At 41.5% G+C, this 18438-nt stretch overlaps 1 pseudogene; it reads right to left on the bottom strand.

The window, feature by feature from the left end:
- Window positions 1-13830: 13830 nt before the first annotated feature.
- LOC138634076 (tripartite motif-containing protein 16-like) lies at window positions 13831-16792 on the bottom strand (annotated as a pseudogene).
- Between the last annotated feature and the right edge of the window lie 1646 nt (window positions 16793-18438).

Raw genomic sequence — 18438 nt, 5'->3', positions numbered from 1 at the left:
AAAGTCTGGACCGCTGCGTGTTGAAGAGGGCAGCAGGAGCTCAGCGGGGAATTTGCCTCCAGATGAAAGTAACGAGAGCGACAATGAAAACGATCCAACATCGGATGAAGCAATTCTGAGGCTGTTCAACTCCGACACCGAAGGAGATGACTTCAGTGGTTTCAGTGCACAGGAGGAGGAAGATAGTGACGATGACTTTCTTGGTAGGCTACTGTTTACCACTCATTTTTTATTTTTGTTACGAGCCGTGTTTCGTTAAAGCCTGTGTAAAGTTCATTTGTTTCAATGTACCGGTAGGCACCTGTGGCTTATAGACATGTGCGGCTTATTTATGTTCAAAATAATTATTTTTTAAAAATTCAGTGGGTGCGGCTTCTATTCAGGTGAGCTCAATAGTCCGGAAATTACGGTAATTCTCATATCGGAATTCTAATCCTTTAATATATTCAGAAAGTTATCACCATGGCACAGTTGGGTCTAATTGAAAAGGGATTTATTGCATAACTTCGCACAGTAAATGATGAAATGATAGACATGTTTATATGAAAGGGAGTGTACAAATTTCTACTGATTACTGATGGTGAAGTGGAAGAGGGAATTTGAGAGTAGGCTAATGGAAAAGGATTGAATGAGTGAATTTAGGTATATAATGGCTAAGTGAAACGCCAACCCGAAAGATATGAACCAGCCTACTTTGTGACGATTTCAACCACTGGCCAAAGGCGGGTCCAGATGGTGTGGCTTTCAGGTCCGGTCAATGGGAGTTGCATCACGGGTGTTGATCCGCCTCCTCAGCTCCAATCCGTCCTTCTGGTCACGATGCTGGCCCTGAGGTCCCGTGGTGTCCTTCAGGAAGGGATGCTGTAGACTTCTCAATCAGGATGGACGTTGGCAAGGTTGAGGCAATCTTGAGTCTGCGATTTCTAATAGTCACTACTTATACTTTGATGAACGCTTACAGCTGGCCTGGCTCGTGGTGTTAACAAAAACACTAATAGTGGCACTGAATCGTCAAAAATGAGCTAAGGTTACTACTTACTCAGCAAAAAAGGCTGAAGTACTTTAAGAAGTTGATTAACTATGTGCGCAAAAGTTGAACAAAAATAAGTATAAAAAGACTAAGTCAGAACTTAAAGTAAACTTAAAAGGATAACTGTAAAACTCTAAGCGGAAAGAATACCTAACTAATCTGGAACGAATCTTAAAACAAATCTACAAGAAAACTAAAACGGATCTGGGGAATCCATTTGAATCTCTCTGTTTTAAACCGCAGAGGGGCTCGGCCAGATCGGGTGTCGATTTTCACACTGATCGATACCGGCTGTCTCAGGAAGAGGAGGAGGTGTCATGAGGAGGAGGTGTCATGAGAGCCCATGTTTGGCATGACTTGATTCAAACTATGTATAAAAGAAGTCCCTTATTTCACTTCACCAACGTAAGATGAAACAGATCATCACAACACGGATAACGTTTTGAACGATAAGGTCATTCTACCTAATTAATCCGATAAAGAGGTGAAGGAGGGTGGAAAAGAGTGAGAGAGAGGGATGAGAGATATAGAGGAGTAGAAAGTGTCCGCCTATTTAACATAAGGACATAGTTTGCGAGACAGAACACTTTCTACTAACATCACACTGTTTGCCAAATAATATCATAGAATACATTATGGCAATGGATATAATTAGAACTCACAACGTCCATCTTTTGTTCTTATAGTTCATGAGTTATTGGGTGACCTATGACCACCGGAGGGGGACGTTGTTCTGGGAATGGTCAAGAGTGTGGGACCATCTTGGTCTGGAGAACCTCACCTTTGGAATGTGTGTATTGTAACCAAAGATGATCAAAGGCATCTTGTGGTCTTCGGCTGGCTTCATGGATGACCGGATGTTGTCTCCAAAGTGACATGTTTTATTCACATAAAAGGTGTGGATATCGTCACTTGTGACAGAAGGTTTGGGTTTTTGTGAGGTAAAAAGGTGAAAAGAAGGGCCAGAGCAGTTTAACAAAAGTTCACGTTATCTCAAGACGTGGGGCTGAGAACTGGGAGGAGGTACATCCAGGGTCAAATGAGATACCTGGGGAGGGCATGTGGTTCTGGCACTTTGAGAAGGATACTTCAAAGCATGTACGCTACATTCGGTAAAATATGTAACAGTCGAACAAAAGTGATTCATAATGCATTCATCAACTGCCATGCTAAAGATGCTAAAGATAGTATCTGGTCGATTAGCTGTGCAGCTAGTTTTAGCACCCTCGATAGTGTAACAACTTAATGCAATGAGGCACAACAGTGATTCGGTCAGACCGTAAGCATCACTGAAATATCTATAATGACGTCAAAGTACACCCGCTTGTGTAATTCAGTTCATCGTTGTATTGTTATGTAACATTATTGTAACATGAGTGTGTATAAAAAGATCATTTCAGAGAGGTGTAGTCTCAGCAGTGAAGATGGGAAGAGGTTCATAACTCTGTGAAAGACTGTGAGAAAACAATCTAAGAATAATGTTCCTCAACGTAAAACTACAAAGAATTAGTGGATTTCATCGTCTACGGTTCATAATATCATTAAAAGATTCAGAGAATCTGGAGAAATCTCTGAACACAAGGGACAAGGCTGGAAACCAATATTGGATGGTGGTGATCTTCGGGCCCTCAGGCAGCACTGCATTAAAAACACACTGTTCTGGAGTGGAAATCACTGCATGGGCTCAGGAACACTTGTGAAAACCATCGTCTGTGAACACAGTTCACCGCTGCGTCCACAAATGATGTTAAAACTCTCCAAAGAAGAAACCAGATAGAAACATGATCCAGAAACACCGCCGCCTTCTCTGGACCGAGATCATTAAAGATGGACTGAGGTGAAGTGGACAACTGTCCTGAGGTCTGATGGATCACAATCTGAGATTCTGTTTGGAAATCATGGACGCTGCATCCTCTGGGACAACATTTCACTTTCAAAACTGCAGCAACTCTTCTCCTTAGTTCTCAAACATTTACAGAATGTTGTTAAATGAAGAGGTGATGCATAACAGTGGTAACCATGACTCTGTCCCAACCTATTGAAATATGTTGCTGCATCAAATTTAGAATAAGCTTATATTTTTTATTTGATATGTTGTCTTTGGTCTATTTGCAATTACATATTAGTTTGCATGGTTTGCAAATCATTGCATTCAGTCTTTATTTTCATTTTACAGAGCGTCCCAACATTTTTGGAAACATGATTGTATTCATGTTTTACTGGGTAAGTTTAACCAAATCACTGGGTTAATATGCAGGACAGATCATGCCAAGAATCTTTGGTTTGGATACAGATATCCAAACCAAAGATTATACTTGGAATAAATACTGGAGAATCCTCTCCAGGCCCATGTTTAATTCTGGTTGGTATTATGTCAGAGACAAAAATCTATATTATTAGAAGCTCCAATTTTGACAGATAATCATGCTGTTAGAACTAAGACTGATAAAGAGGAGGCAGTCAGACATGACATAAAACCGATCGAGGCAATGCTGTGGCATGGTGGTGCAGTGGTTAACATTGCTGCCTCAAAGAAGGAACATTCTGGGTTAATACCTTCTGCTCGGCTGGAGACTTTCAGATTCACAGTTCGCTGAATGCTTAGATTATAATTGTCTATGTGGGGGCGGCACAGTGCTACAGTGGCACTGTCGACTCACAGCAAGAAGTAGTGATTCTAAACTGCCTGTAGGTGTGAATGTGAGTGTAAATATTGTCTGTCTTCTGTCTGTCTCAGTCAGGGGAAGAAAAGACAATGTTGTCCACCTCTTATGTTAACAAACTTACCCAACTATGTCCTCATTCAATCTCAAGGTATGGTATAATCTGGTTCACAAAGTTAATTATACCAACTAGCAGATGAAACATGTTCCATAATAAGTTTCTAAAATCAAAGGAAAAGGAAGTTACATCTGTATCAGGTTTAAAAACACAAACAAATATATCGTATTAGAGTATATGGGATGTAACCCAACATTTGATATAAAGGTGAATTCATTTTTTTTTTCTTTAAAGAATGGTTTGTTATTCATAATGTATTGATTGAGCATCTTGTTAATACAAACATACATCATGTTCTAACATGGATTTCTGGCCAAATTTAATTTACCACTTCCATTGGAACAATTTGTGGTGGTTTTTGATGTTTTGCCAAGAAGTGTGCTGCGGTCTCACGGAGGTTCAAAATTGATGTCTCAATGATCCAGCTGACAGCAGTATATTCCTCGAGGAAGTTAATATAATGAAGAATAAATACTTCAATATAGACATAAAATACATCATAAAACATTTAGGCCTAACTCCCTGACCTCCCTGCATGGAGAGAATTTAAATTGCATAAACATAGTTAACTGTGGTAGATTTTGTGTTGGTCATAAAGTAAAAGACGTTGCCTTCAGAATCATATTTTGTACATATCCAGAAAAACAATTAGTGGAGAAGTTTTCTAGCAACTATACAAAAAGAACAGTTCTCAGCAAACACTCTTTCCAATTGCAATGTGTCCATTTGTAGATATTCAGCATTACTGTAAATGTAACCCCGAGCCAACTTTATGCAGTAATTGACAGGATCGACTGTGCAAAACACCAATCAGAAGCAAAGAAGACAGCATAAGCAGCAACCTGCCAGCAGATCTCTAGAAATTGGCAACACAATGTAGATACACAGTTGTTCTTCCTCTTTTGCCGTCCCTGCTCTCTGCTCCTTGTTCTCTCTGAAACTCTTCGTCTCTCACCCTCCTGAAGAGTGACACATGTGCAGCGCATGGATCTTCTCATTACTGCTGATGGAGCGTTCGGGAAAAAGGGATGTAGTGGAAATAAAAGACCTCTACGACTCTCAAGTGGTAACTTTTTATGTAATGTCAAGCACACTACTTAACTATACCAACACTCCCTTAGCAATGAGAGCTCTCTTTCGCCTTATATTCCCTTTGCCCCTTCTCGCTTTCCAAAGTGACTAAAACTTTAACAGATGGTGGAGCCAGAAATAGTGAAAGTTACAGCTGTCTTTTCAGTCTTGCGTTCTCAGAATGTATTATATCCTCTCGATATACAGTAAATAACCTCAACCATATAACAAAAAACAATTCCTAATTTAAATATTTGTTCTATTCATCATTCTACAATGACATAGTTAATCCAATATAAAGGTATCCTGCCGTTGTCATGAAGACAGGAGAAAGTAAAACATTATTAAACACAAATTTATCAGCAGGTTTTTGTTCCCCCAGGCACAGGCCTTGAATCCCTCCATCTTCCTCAGCCAGTCAGGTCAGGCTGAGTGTGGCTGACTTCCAGCATACTCAGCGGTGCTCTGGCATCAGAGGACCAAATGTAAGCCCATATACGAGTGCTAGTTTTGGCAATGGGTTCGAGGTGCAGACTTAAATCGATTCGGGTTGAAAATCATTAACAGTTAGTGACACCGGGGCTTTGGCCAGTTTCAGCACCCACAGCCAGATAAAGTGCATTTACATTTATTCTTGTGAGTTACTGATGAACTCCACCAATTTAAAGCATGAGAACCAGTTAAATGGTCATAGGGAGTCCTATATTGCCTGTACAAACATACTTATGTGGCTGTAGATGAGGTTTCCAAACTCCCATTTAACACTTGGACTATTTAACTACAAGTAAGCCTGCACTTTGAGAGGATAATATTGTACTAAGAGTTCTTGAAGATATGATAGAGCTCGGTCATTGAGAGAATATACTGTTTTTTGAGAAGGTAAGAAATATGATGCTAATTTATGGCACTACTCTTGCTGTAGGGTTCACCCTGGACAGGTCGCCAGCCTATCACAGGGCCGACACTTATAGACAGACAGAAACAAAGACCATTCATGCTCTCATTCACACCTAAGGGCAGTTTGTAGAACCACCAATTAACCTGAGGTGCATGTTTTTGGATGGTGGGAGGAAGCCGGAGTACCCAAGCAGGCACAGGGAGAACATGCAAACTACACACAGACACGCCCAGGCCCGGATTCGAACCCAGAACCTTTTCGCTTTGAGGCGACAATGCTAACCGCCCACAATAGTCACCCAGGACATTATCATATTTTAGAGTCCTACAAACTGCTATAAGTTTCTGTTGAAGGACCTATTCTGATTGGAAATGAGGTTCCTCACTTTAGTACTACAGGCCAATGTGTCTTGCCAATGTGTCTATGACAGACCGTGCGTTGCACAGACACATACACAGTGGTATTTAGTATCAAATTGTACCGGTCTTCCTCCTCGCTTCTAAAGAAAATGATAAATGTATGGGACAGTATGTATCTTTTTAAAATGCAGTCAGTTTTGTATTTCTATTTGCAAAGGCTGTCGAGTTGTATTTTGTCTCCAATTAAAGTGCAATCTGTAACAGCATTTGAGTTGAGTATCTGCAAATTAAAAGTGTTCAGTTGTATGAACATTAAGGTTATTTTGTACTGATATGGCAATGAAATCTTTCAGATTCAAACAAGATTCAACCATGATTCTCTGAAATTAAACACTAACCTAACATCTAGTATCTTTTCAGGGAAAGTCTTCCAATTCTATGAATTTACACAATATCATTATATAAAACTACATCTCAACACGTTTCTACTGTGCGACCGGTATGTTTTGCATGTTCTATTCTGTCTCATCGGGACGCCCTCGTCCACTCTGCTTCCTACTGGCCACAATAATGCAACACCTTGTTCTATATAGAATCAGCATGTTTGCTAATTTACATAAAATGCTGTGGTGAATAGAAGAACAGGATATTAGAGGTATTGGTACTCTGCTGGTAGTTCAGTGCAAGTCGTACTGAAAAAAGTATTTTAAGCTAAAAGCAGAATGTACAGTAGGTGATGTAAATTCACTTTGAGTAAAGGTTAATGAGTTTCTATTATTTGTGTAGTTCCCTGTTACCTCACTTTGGTGCAGCTTGGATAAGTGAGAGATGAGTCCAGGCAGTCTGAGGCCCTGAGAACTGGTAGTTTTCACCAGTGCTGTTTCAATACTGTCATATACTCTAAATCCCGACTGAGATTCTCAAACAAACCGTTCCTTCCCAGATGGTCTCACAATTGTTTTGCTTCAGCTTTTTCAAGAATTTTGGATATAAAGTGGAGTTTGGATATTTGTTTATACTGCACAAGTTTCCACCCACAATAACACAATCGTAGCTCCTCACCACTCCTCCTCACCTGATTTGTCTCCCTGAGACTTCTCTGTTCCCCAGAAATCTTTCACAAACATTGATGTTCAGTGTCTGATGAAGTTTCAGGTGTGTAAAACATCACAGACGCATTCAGAACACTGCTCACAAAAACATGTGTAACTCAGGAACTGATGATGATGAAGTGATGAAGTTTATACCAGTTACTCATCAGGGTTTTATCTTTATGCTTCTCCGTGCACGTCACCGTGCTGTGCTCCGTGCGCAAGCACGAGCAGTAGTCTCATAACTTATTGATCCACTTTCGTATTTAGGCAGGCATGAAGCAGAGACCACCTCTATGGGGTTTTGGAGAATAAGAGAGTACATTAAAATTGTAGTGTTGTCTGACAGACTCATGCAAAATGATTACAGGAATCTTAAAACCACATGAATTTGCACCAGAAGGACTCAGAGTATGGACAGGGATAGGAATAGCAGCACGGTGACCCCCCCCCCCACCCCACCCCTGTGTGGCCTGTTCCCAGGTGAGTGACACCACCACCTCATCACTGCCTCAATTAACGACCAGCAGCAGACAAAGGAGGAGGAGTATTTGGATAATGGGAGTAACGGTTCCAATAATATATATCATTTTTTCTGGAATTTTAACAAATTATTTAGCCCAATCTCAAGTGTCCATTCTGAAAGTGAAATTCCCTCATTTTCAACATAGGAAGCCTTCGATCACAACTGGAGCACTTCCTCAGCCTGGATGGACATCAGTTTTTACAGGTCTCATACATAATAGTGGTGGCTATAACATACAAATCTATTGTTGCAATAACTGTAAAAATAATGGGAACCAACTTCCCATCCCACTTTGCAACTCAATCCAGAAAAGTTTAACAAAAGGATGGCATCACATTGTATTTTGGAAAGTTTAGAATGGCAACCAGGAAAACCACATTTAAAGCCAAGTCATTTTGGCTATCTGGGTCCATAGTAAACCATATCATAATGCAAGTCCTAAATCACAGTGGAGATAATGACCGGCAGAAAAAGGTTGTAAATATGTCACCATGTCTATGGCATTCAAATTAAACTAGTTCTCACAAAGATAGGAAACAAGAACAAACACACACACACATCCACTCTCTTCACAGTTAAGGCCAGCACTACCCACCTACCCTGCGGCTAACAACAACAGGCGAATACTTTATGAAACAAATATAAACAGCTATTTATATGCAACAGAAAAAACAACGGCCGAGCACTGATAAAGAGCTGCATGAGTGCATCCGCCTACGACCATCCACGGCCCTGCCACCGCTCCTCTCTCCCTCTCTCTTTCTCTTTTGTACTGTTAGTTCAACTTGTGATGCCTCGTCGTCTGCTTCATTCCTCCCGCCTCCACACTTTTTCACGCTCTCCTTCATTCTCAGCCCTCTGTTCCTATCCGGTATGATGGCAACCGGGCGTCCTCTGGTTTATGCTGCTAAATACATCTTTCCTTCAGTCACACTCACAAGCACACAGACACATTTTTCCATCAACACAAACACATCACCATTCCCTCCCCACACCCCCAACCCCAACTACCTCCATCCAAATATAGTTCCTGTGAATTATGACATCAGATTAAAAAGTCAATGCAATTAGAAAACAATATTTCTCGACCTCATTTAACCTTTTTTCGATGGCTTAGATTATTATATTTAGTTTGAAATGCATACCAACAGAAACAGTTTTATTGAATTATTACAGCGGTGCTTGGACGTTTGATGAGGTTTTAACTCATATTTATACAGAAATACAAACAAGTCCTAAATGTTGACAAAGAGCATCCCATTAAACAAATGAGACAAAAATAATACAATAGGTCAATCATTTGTTGAAGAAAATGATCCAACATGACATCTCTGTGAAAAGTACGTGAGCCTATCAACCTGGTATCACGGCAAAGCGTGAAATAGACAAGCCCGTCCATGACAGCAAAAATGTTAGATTTGCTTGGCGATGTCTAGGCGTGACAGTTACACGTTCTGCTGTGGGTGGGTGTCTATTACACGCTTTAGCCTGTAGCGATTTTTAGGAAAATGAAACCTAGTGCATGGTTTCAACATTTGATTTGAAGGAAAACAAAACCATTAGCAAAAGCACATCATTAGGGTTCGGGGTCCTTTGTACTTGGTCTCAAGACATCTGTTACGGTCACATGACCCTTTGTCACGTGGCATTTACGTATGTTCAAGGTACCCTTCCTATAAAGCAAAATGTGTAACTCTCACGCCTTGACGTCGCCGTGCATGGCTGTCTCACTGTAGTGATCCTGGGTCGAGCCTTGGCTTTCACCATCTGCTGTTACCTTCTGTTAGAGCAAGAAGTCCACCTGAACATTTCCGGTGAATATTGATCAGTCCTTCACATTGGCCTGAAGGAACTTTAGTCCACTCCTCTTACAGAACAGCTACAACTGGGATGGTTAAGGGTTCCTCACATGAACTGCTCGCTTCAGGTCCTCACACACCGTTGTCGTTAGAGTAAAGTCAGGACTTTGACTGGGCCCTTCCAGAACATGACCTCTATTGCTTATTAATCATCCGTTCAATGACTTGTGTGTTTTGGGTTCTTGTCATGCTGCTAGACCTACTTTGTCTTTAGATTCAGTTCATGCAGAGACCTTCTCACATTTTATTTTTGAAAATTACTGATGTAATTTGAAATGAATTGTTCCATCAATGACAGCATGTCATCCTGACCAAGATGCAGCAACACCAGCCCAATCCAAGACACTACCACCACCATCTTCACAGAGAGGGTCAGGCTCTTCTGCACAAATGTCCTTTCTTCAGATGTAACACGTCTCACTTAAACCTAAAAGCTCTACTTTAGTCTTGTGTCAACAAAACATTTTTCCAAGAGGCTTCTGGCTTTTCCACATGATCGTTGGAAAACTGTAGTCAGGCTAAATGTTCATTCGGAGAGCAGTGGCTTTGTTCTTGCAACCCTGCATGCACCTATTGTTCTCCTGACGTTCGATTCGTGAGCATTAACATTAGTCAATCTGAGAAAAGCCTATAGCTGCTGAGAAGTAACCCTGGGTTGCTTTGTTCCTTTGTCATCTATTTTTGATTTATATATATATATATAAAACAGGGTGCAAACTCACACCTTGATCATCTCTGCATGGATTGAAAACAGCTGAGTCTAATTTTACCTTCAAATTAACTGAGAGGTTTACATTCATGTCTCACAGACATGTACAGTAGTATGAAACCATTTTCTTTAATACATAAATGAACATGTATAATATTACTGTCTCTTTATTTGATCTACCTTCAGGACTTGGATGCAGAGCATTTCTAAAGGGTTCTCAAACTTTCAAGCTTGAGACAAATAATAATAAAAAATGTCCACATACGTTTCCCACTCAATTTGTTGTTAAGAAGTTGTGTATATCCACAGAATGATGTGTGTTCTGTTAAAACGTCTTCAGATATGTTTACTTTGAGTGAATGATTCAACCTGCCAATACGTGTAAAGCGTTCTCTGCACAGTCTTGTGCTTCTTTATTACAGTTGTAAAATAACATTATGAGGCATAAGCAATAACTGGCAGACAGTAGGAATTGCCTTTAAGTAAAATGGGAAGAAAATGAGGTAAGAACAAAAGAAAATCACTCGACGTGCTAAAACTGGGAACTATCTTTGTATGCCTCTGCAACTTTCTCTCTGCCTCCCCCCCATCCCTCCTCTGTTCCTGTCTCCTGTGTGGGTGTACTATTGTCTGGGAAAAAAGACTGTCACTCAATAGTCTACAGAAAGACAGCAGACACATTTGCACCTAATCTCACACCCTCAAAATACACACTCCCATCAAACACACAAATATTGCTATTTCCAAGTAACTGCCATTCAGGGAAGCATATCTCACCACCAAAAGCACTAGAAGATGATTCATACTCAGCAGCAAGCTTTTAGTCTCACCATTAGAGTCGTCCACCAACAATCATTGTATCTGACAGTAGAGGGGAAAAAGGACAATTTACCAACAATGTCCTTTTTATATGATCCACTGAGATCTCACAAAGAGACAAACATGAAAAAGAAAGGATGAAGTCTGCAGGAAGATGAAGAGACGCAGTTCAACCAATCAGTGCCGTGTCTTACCTTCGTCCATTATGGCAGGTGAGACAAGTGATGCTGTTGGATGGCAGATTGCGGCTGTTGCTAATTTCTCTTCATTATTCTTCTTCTTACAACAACAACAACAAAATGGATTTGATTTAAGGAGGATCTATTAGCACCAATATAATATATGATTAAGGGAACAGGCCCTCTTCCACCACCATGTTGCAAACCAAACATTGACTTCAGAGAGAGCCTTTCAAGTTTGTCACCACTTTCACAGCCTCCATAGATTATTTTACAAGCTTGGAAGGAAAATAAACTAGTATAATTAGATGACACAAACCAAATGATTAGGTCAGACCTCAGACAAATGAGACAGGACAAGAAGTTGGTCTAATTAAAGAATGTTTATTAACCCATGATCCACTAAAAAAGGTCATTGATAAAAATAGGATATGTTTAAAATAAGGTTTGTTGTCAGAATATGGGGTCCTATTGTAAGTCTAGCAGCTGATTGGCTGAGAGAGGGCACAGTTGGGAGTTGATGGAAGTTGATGGTGAGAAAGAAAACCACTTAGATAAAAACAAAAACAAAATTTAAAATTTAAAAAAAACAAATGTTTTAACTAATAAATGAAGGCTCTTCAAATTTGCTTGCCTGTAAAATATACAAGTATAAATATATTGTTGCGTCCCTATTTAAGACAGCTGCCAGATGGTACCTGGTTTGCTGGAACTTTATTCGGCACAATACACTGAAAATAGAGTACTACAAAAATAGAGAGTAGAACAATAGAGAAGGGAAAACATTTTAAGTCAAAGTTTAAAAGTCTCAGGAACAAAGTAAAACAACAAAAAAGAAGTCCACCAAGTAACTTTAGGGAAAGACAGAACATGTGCAAAAAAGGACTAGTTTTGTTTGTTTACAGTTAAAATGCAACAAAAACACAGAATAAATGGTTAGGGGCCTGATTTACTAAGATCTCAAATAAAGGTACTAAATTGCGTGTTCCTTCCAAAAGTTTGCACTTTTTTTTGCACCCGTTTTGTGGGTGATTTTCTGATTAATTGTGTCATTGGAATCAGGTGCATATCGTTGTATTTAGATGAGGGTTTGCATGTTAAAGTTATTCCAGTAATGGAAAACAGAGTGACCGCAAAAGGAAAAGGAAATCTGATCCCATTGAAGTTAAGAAACATAAATATAATAATAACAAAAAGGTGAAAAAAAAGGCTGAAAACAAAAACGTTGCCAAATAAAACAGGAGGATGAGATCCTCAAACAGACACCGATCAGCAGGTCCAGATATTTCTGTGATGAGCAGCTGACTTTTCATTCAGTTCCTCTCGAGTGCTCGTGAACCTGATGAAGCTACCTGTGAATTCTGCAGGACTCATTCAGGATGTGACAGCTCACCTGAATAACAGGACTGGAGGGAGATCCAAGCAGAGATACGCTGGAACCACCCAGAGGCAGCAAAATGCTGAGTTTTTAATTGCTGGTATTTCGTGGCTCCTTCTTGTTGTTGGCTGTCAATCATCATTCAGTTCATTCAATAACTCAGAAGTATCATCGCTGGACAAACGATATGTCTGAATCATTTTCTCCTCTGTCATCTCCAAAATGGTTCCACGGGTGTAAAACCTCGTTCTCTACGTATTCTTTGGTTTCCTGCATCTCCTCCATAATAAGAGCAGCTGTCTCTCCAGATTTGCGCACCTGATTAATACGTTCCTTTCAGTCGTACTAAAATACACAACAATCACTTCTCCTGTTTCTACTTCCAGGTTTAGTAAGTATCGTTGCGGCGGTTAAATTATTCTATTTGCATTTCCCCTCCCAGTATTTTGCACCTTCAGGTAGAAACGCAAAATGGACAACGTGTTAAATTGCACATTTGAAAGACGCAATCCTCACTGCACATCGTTAGTAGATCAGCTTGGACATTTTTTTGCAGGTGGTGTGAAGTTTTCACGTGATTTTACACACCTTTACACCAGCAGCATGATCGTCGCCTCGTCAAGGTCAAGGGTTTGAGCCCCGCCTCAGACTTTGGGATAAAGCAGGCATTTACTCAACCATCTAGTAACTTTAGTCAAAGACATAACATGTGCACAGTGCAGTGGTTGACACTGTTGCCTCAAAGTAAGAAGGGGATGGCTTCAAGTCCTGTGTGGGACTCAGTTAGAACCTCAACCCGGGGTGGCGGCCTGTGATGTCAAAATTGCCCATAGATAATGGCAGAATGAAGTTTGGGGAAATAGAAAATGTTGTGCTTACATTACAAATTACAAGAAGATGCTGCTTGGACCTCGAATAAAAACCATCCTGAGCAGCGAGAGGTTCCAGGAAGGAGCGCAGCCCGAACAAACTGACACATCAACGACAAAACAAATGATAAGATGTCAAAGCATGAAGACGGACTGACAGCTGATCTGTGAGCAGTGAAGAAACACAACATCGAGCTCTGAGCAACAATGATAGAGACTAAAAGACGCATTTCAACCAGCTGTCCCTGAAATCACTGCTGTCTATTTGACTTTAATGAACTCAGCCGTGTCTCCATACGAGTAAAAAGAAAGTCCAGCGTGGAGCGGCTGATTGAAGGTGGTCTGGACTCTGTGGAGGAGACTCATGGTTTTAGAGACGTAGTAGAAAGACAGAATACCTGATCTGTGATCCAGGTACACTCCAACTGTGGAGGACCGAGGACCTGAGACGGTAGTACAGACTGTGTTGTAGATATATTCATATCTGTGTGTATAACTATGTAATGACCAAGACTTTACATGACATTACATTTCATTTAGCTGACGCTTTTATCCAAAGCGACTTACAATAAGTTCATTTCAACCATGAGGGTACAAAACCAGAACAACAGGAATCAAGAAAATACAATTTCTTCAAGAAAGCCAAACTTCAAAGTGCCATCAGTAAGTGCTACTAAAGCGCTCCTATTCAAGGTAAAATTGGAAGAGGTGTGTTCTTAGTTTGTGGCGGAAGATGTACAGAGTTTCCGCTGTCCTGATGTCGGTGGGGAGCTCATTCTACCATTTAGAAACCAGGACAGAAAACAGTCGTGATTTTGTAGAGTGTTTAACTCAGTGAGGAGCAACAAGCCGATTGGTAGAAGCAGAGCAGAGTGAACGGGCTGGGATGTAAGGTTGGACCATGTCCTGGATGTAGACTGGACCTGATCTGTTCACAGCACGGTACGCAAGTACCAATGTTTTGAAACGGATGTGGGCGACTACTGGTAACCAGTGAAGGGAGCGGAGGAGGAGGAGGCGGAGGAGGAGGAGGAGCGGAGTAGTGTGAGTGAATTTAGGAGGTTAAAGACCAGTCGAGCTGCGACATTCTGGATGAGCTGCAGAGGTCGGATGGCGCTAACAGGTAGACCTGCCAGGAGAGAGTTACAGTAGTCCAGACGTGAGATGACCAGAGACTGGACCAGAACCTGGAACAGAACCTGGACCAGAGCCTGGACTAGAACCTGGACCAGAACCTGCGCCGCCTTCTGAGTGAGAAGAGGACGTATTCTCCTGATGTTGTGCAGCATGTATCTACAGGAACGTGTTGTTGCAGTGATGTTGGCAGTAAGAGAGAGTTGACTGTCGAGTGTCTCCGAGGTTCTTATCAGTCAGGGTCGGGATAACAGAGTTGTTGAAGGTAGTAGTCAGGTCGAGGGTGGGAGAGTCTTTCCCTGGAAGGAAGAGCAGTTCAGTCTTGTGGAGGTTGATTTCCAGGTGGTGTTAGGACATCCACTGAGAGATGTTAGTCAGACAGGCAGAGATTCATGCTGCTACCTGTGTTTCAGATCTGGAAAAGAGAGGATCAGTTGGGTGTCATCAGCATAGCTGTGGTAGGAAAAGCCATGTGAGTGAACGACAGAGCCGAGAGAGTTGGTGTACAGAGAGAAGAGGAGGGGACCCGGGACGGAGCCTTGAGGGACACCAGTAGTGAGAGGACAAGGTTCAGACACAGATCCTCTCCAAGTTCCCCGGTAGGTGAGGTCGTTGAGGTAGGATGAGAACAGGGAGAGAGCAGAGCCTGAGACACCGAGGTCCTGAAGGAGGAAAGAAGGATCTGGTGGTTCACTGTGTTCAATGCAGCAGAACGACTTGTCATTGAATCCAAACACACATTCATCTGAAAAACCTGCTCTGCTGATGTTCTTGTATGCGACTGCTACATAAACTCCTCCACTCCATTTGACCTCCCAGTAACACTTTCCAGTCAGACTCTCTCTACTCAGAACCTGACAGTAATATCCAGTGAACCTGTCTGGATGATCACAATAATACTGTCGATGCTTGTATTTTACTTTTCTGTTCCACTCAGATAGTAACAGATTTCTGTGTGCTGTGTTTTGATCCAGAGTGATTTCTCGTGAATATTGTAAGAATCCAGCTCTGGTCTTTGGTTCTTCTTGTGGCAGTAAAACGTCCACTTCAGTCACTGTCAGAGAGATGTTTGTCTGTCTGTCCCTCAGAATGTCCTGTAGTTTATCTCTGGTCTATGACACAGCTGCTGTCACTTCCTTAAAGTAGGTCAGAGGCTGAGTGTTGATGCTGGATGAGTGTCTGAGTGCTGACAGTGAGGAGAAGCTCTGCAGGAACTCATTGTGATCCTCTAAATGTGAGAGCTTCTCCAGCTTGCCGTCTTTCCTCTTCAGCTCATCGATCTCCTGCTGCAGTTTCACCTGAAGCTCTCTGACTCGACTCACTTTGGTTTCCTGCTGAGATCTGGCCTCCTGCTTCACATTATGTCCTCTTTCCTGGAGGAGACGCATCAGCTGGGTGAAGATCTCCTCACTGTGCTCCACTGCTTCATCAGCGGAGGCATTGATGGCCTCCACCTCCTGCTGAAGAAGCTTCGCATCTTTCTGTCTGTCCTGGATTCTCTGTTGTACGTTTCCTCGACTCCCTTCGAGCTCCTTCTGCTTCTCCGTCCTTTCTGCTGCAGCTGAGACGGAGTCGTGGCCTTTATGTTCATCCATTAAGCAGAGATAACAGATAATCTGCTGATCGGTGCAGCAGAAGATCTTCATCACCTCATTGTGACGAGAGCAGATGTTCTCCTGGAGCTTCTTGGAGGGGTTCACCAGCTTGTGTTTCCTTAACGGAGCGACAACATAGTGACGTTGGAGGTGATTAGTACAGTAAGAAACCAGACAGACCAGACAGGACTTGGTGGCTTTCAGCTTCCTCCAAGTGCAGACATCACAGGCCACATCTTCAGATCCAGCATTACAGCGATCAGCAGGAGCAGCTGTGAGTCCTGTTTTCTTCAGCTCCTCCACTAAAGCTGCCAACATGATGTCTTCCTGCACTGAGGGCAGCTGTAGATTCTCTTCCTGTCCTCTTCATCCCAGTGGTCTTTAATACATTTCGTGCAGTAGCTGTGACAACAGGAAAGAGTCACTGGATCCTTCAGCAGATCCAGACAGATCGAACAAGAAAATATATCCAGCTGGATTCCTTGCTGCACCATCTCACCTCTCAAAGACAACAAATATCTGTGGAGTTTCACTCTAAATAAAATGTGTGATGAAGGAAGCCTGACTTCTTTCCCTTCACGTCCACACACTGGTATGTAGTGCTTGGACCTCTCAGCTCTTTATACATCAATCATATAGCCCCAATAAAAAAGGGGCAATTTGAACTTTGGTAGCATTTATGGTACAAGTTTACAATGTGGGTGAACTTTGGCACCATGTTAGCACCTCTTGCAAACCTTCAAAGATTGAGCTTTGGTCAGAATGGAAAGATGGTAGAAACCAACTGCTGCCTCTGCTTTCAGACTAGACTTTATTTCTCTATTAAAGTTAGTGTGTTTGTAAATGGGCACTGAGCCAGAGGAGCATAAGAAAGGAAGACTGATGTTGGGTGAACTAGGCATTATAGTTCATCCTGAATTCGTAGGAAGGGGCGAAGGTCAGGGCTCCTTGCCGGTAAGTCAAGTTCTTCCCCACCAAACTCTTTAAATCTTCTCTTTATGGAGCTGGTTTTGAGCACGGGGGTTCGTTGGGGTGATGCTGAAACGGGAAGGGACGGACAAAAATGACTGCCACAAAGTCAGACGTACACTGTTGTGAAAAGTGTCTTTGGATCTGTTAGCATTAAGGTGTCTTAAGCTCAAACCCTGTAAAACCTCCCCAAAGTAAAAAGTCATCAAGCTGTCCACATACTTTTGGCCTCATAGTGAAGGACAGGTTTTTTGTTGTGGAGTTGAAACATCCATTTTTTTAATTTCTTTTTTGTGCCTTTACATCAGCTTGATACTTAACGCTCTCTCAGTACTTCACAAACCTGAATCTAGACTGTAACCACGAACTCCAGCTTTGGTTCTGCTGTTTTAGCCTGTTACACATATCGGGCCCCTCCTTTGTTACCAGTGCTGATCCAGGGATATTAGCATTTTAATGCAGCGCAAAGGGCTTTTCTGCGTTTCCACTGATTTGCAATTTTCATGACTCAGTGAGAACCCGGCTGCGGCAAGATGGACAGAACGGCGCAACAAAGGGTGTGTCAGACCACTGTGGACAAGAGCGCACTTGGACAGAACTGTCCAAAATCCCAGACAGGTTTGGTTTATGTCCTACATATTTAATGTAATTTACATAAATAATTAAATAGGAGTTTTTGAAAGCAACCTTTCAATTCCGTCAATAATAAAACAAAATAAAAAAAAATTAAGCTGACTTGTGTCTATTTAATTGGATGTTAATCAAGCAGTTGGGGCGTGTCCATCGGAAAATAATCCATCATTAATTTGAAAATATGCTTCAAAAAGATGTGTATTGGGGGCTGTGTCTGTTTGATTGACAGCTCATCCAAATATGGTCACTTCCTGCTCCAAACTGCTTTGAAACTAGCAAGATGGTGACGGACAGAATCGGAACTGGAGGATTCATAACGTTCACAAACCAACGGATGACGTCAATGTTGGTTGCTGCTTGTAATTGACCATGTGCACAGAGAGTATTCACAGCGCTTCACTTTTTCCACATTTTGATGTTACAGCCTTATTCCAATATGAATTAAATTAAATTGTTCCTCAAAATTCTACACACAATACCCCATAATGATAAAGTGAAAAAAGTTTTTGAAATTTTTGCAAATTTATTAAAAATAAAA

The sequence above is a fragment of the Brachyistius frenatus genome, unplaced genomic scaffold, assembly GCF_029030835.1.
Source record: "Brachyistius frenatus isolate BFR_SWC_R1_liver_20210118 unplaced genomic scaffold, ASM2903083v1 Contig_246, whole genome shotgun sequence".
Lineage (NCBI taxonomy): Eukaryota > Metazoa > Chordata > Actinopteri > Embiotocidae > Brachyistius > Brachyistius frenatus.
This window is presented reverse-complemented; position numbering and strand designations above follow the sequence as displayed.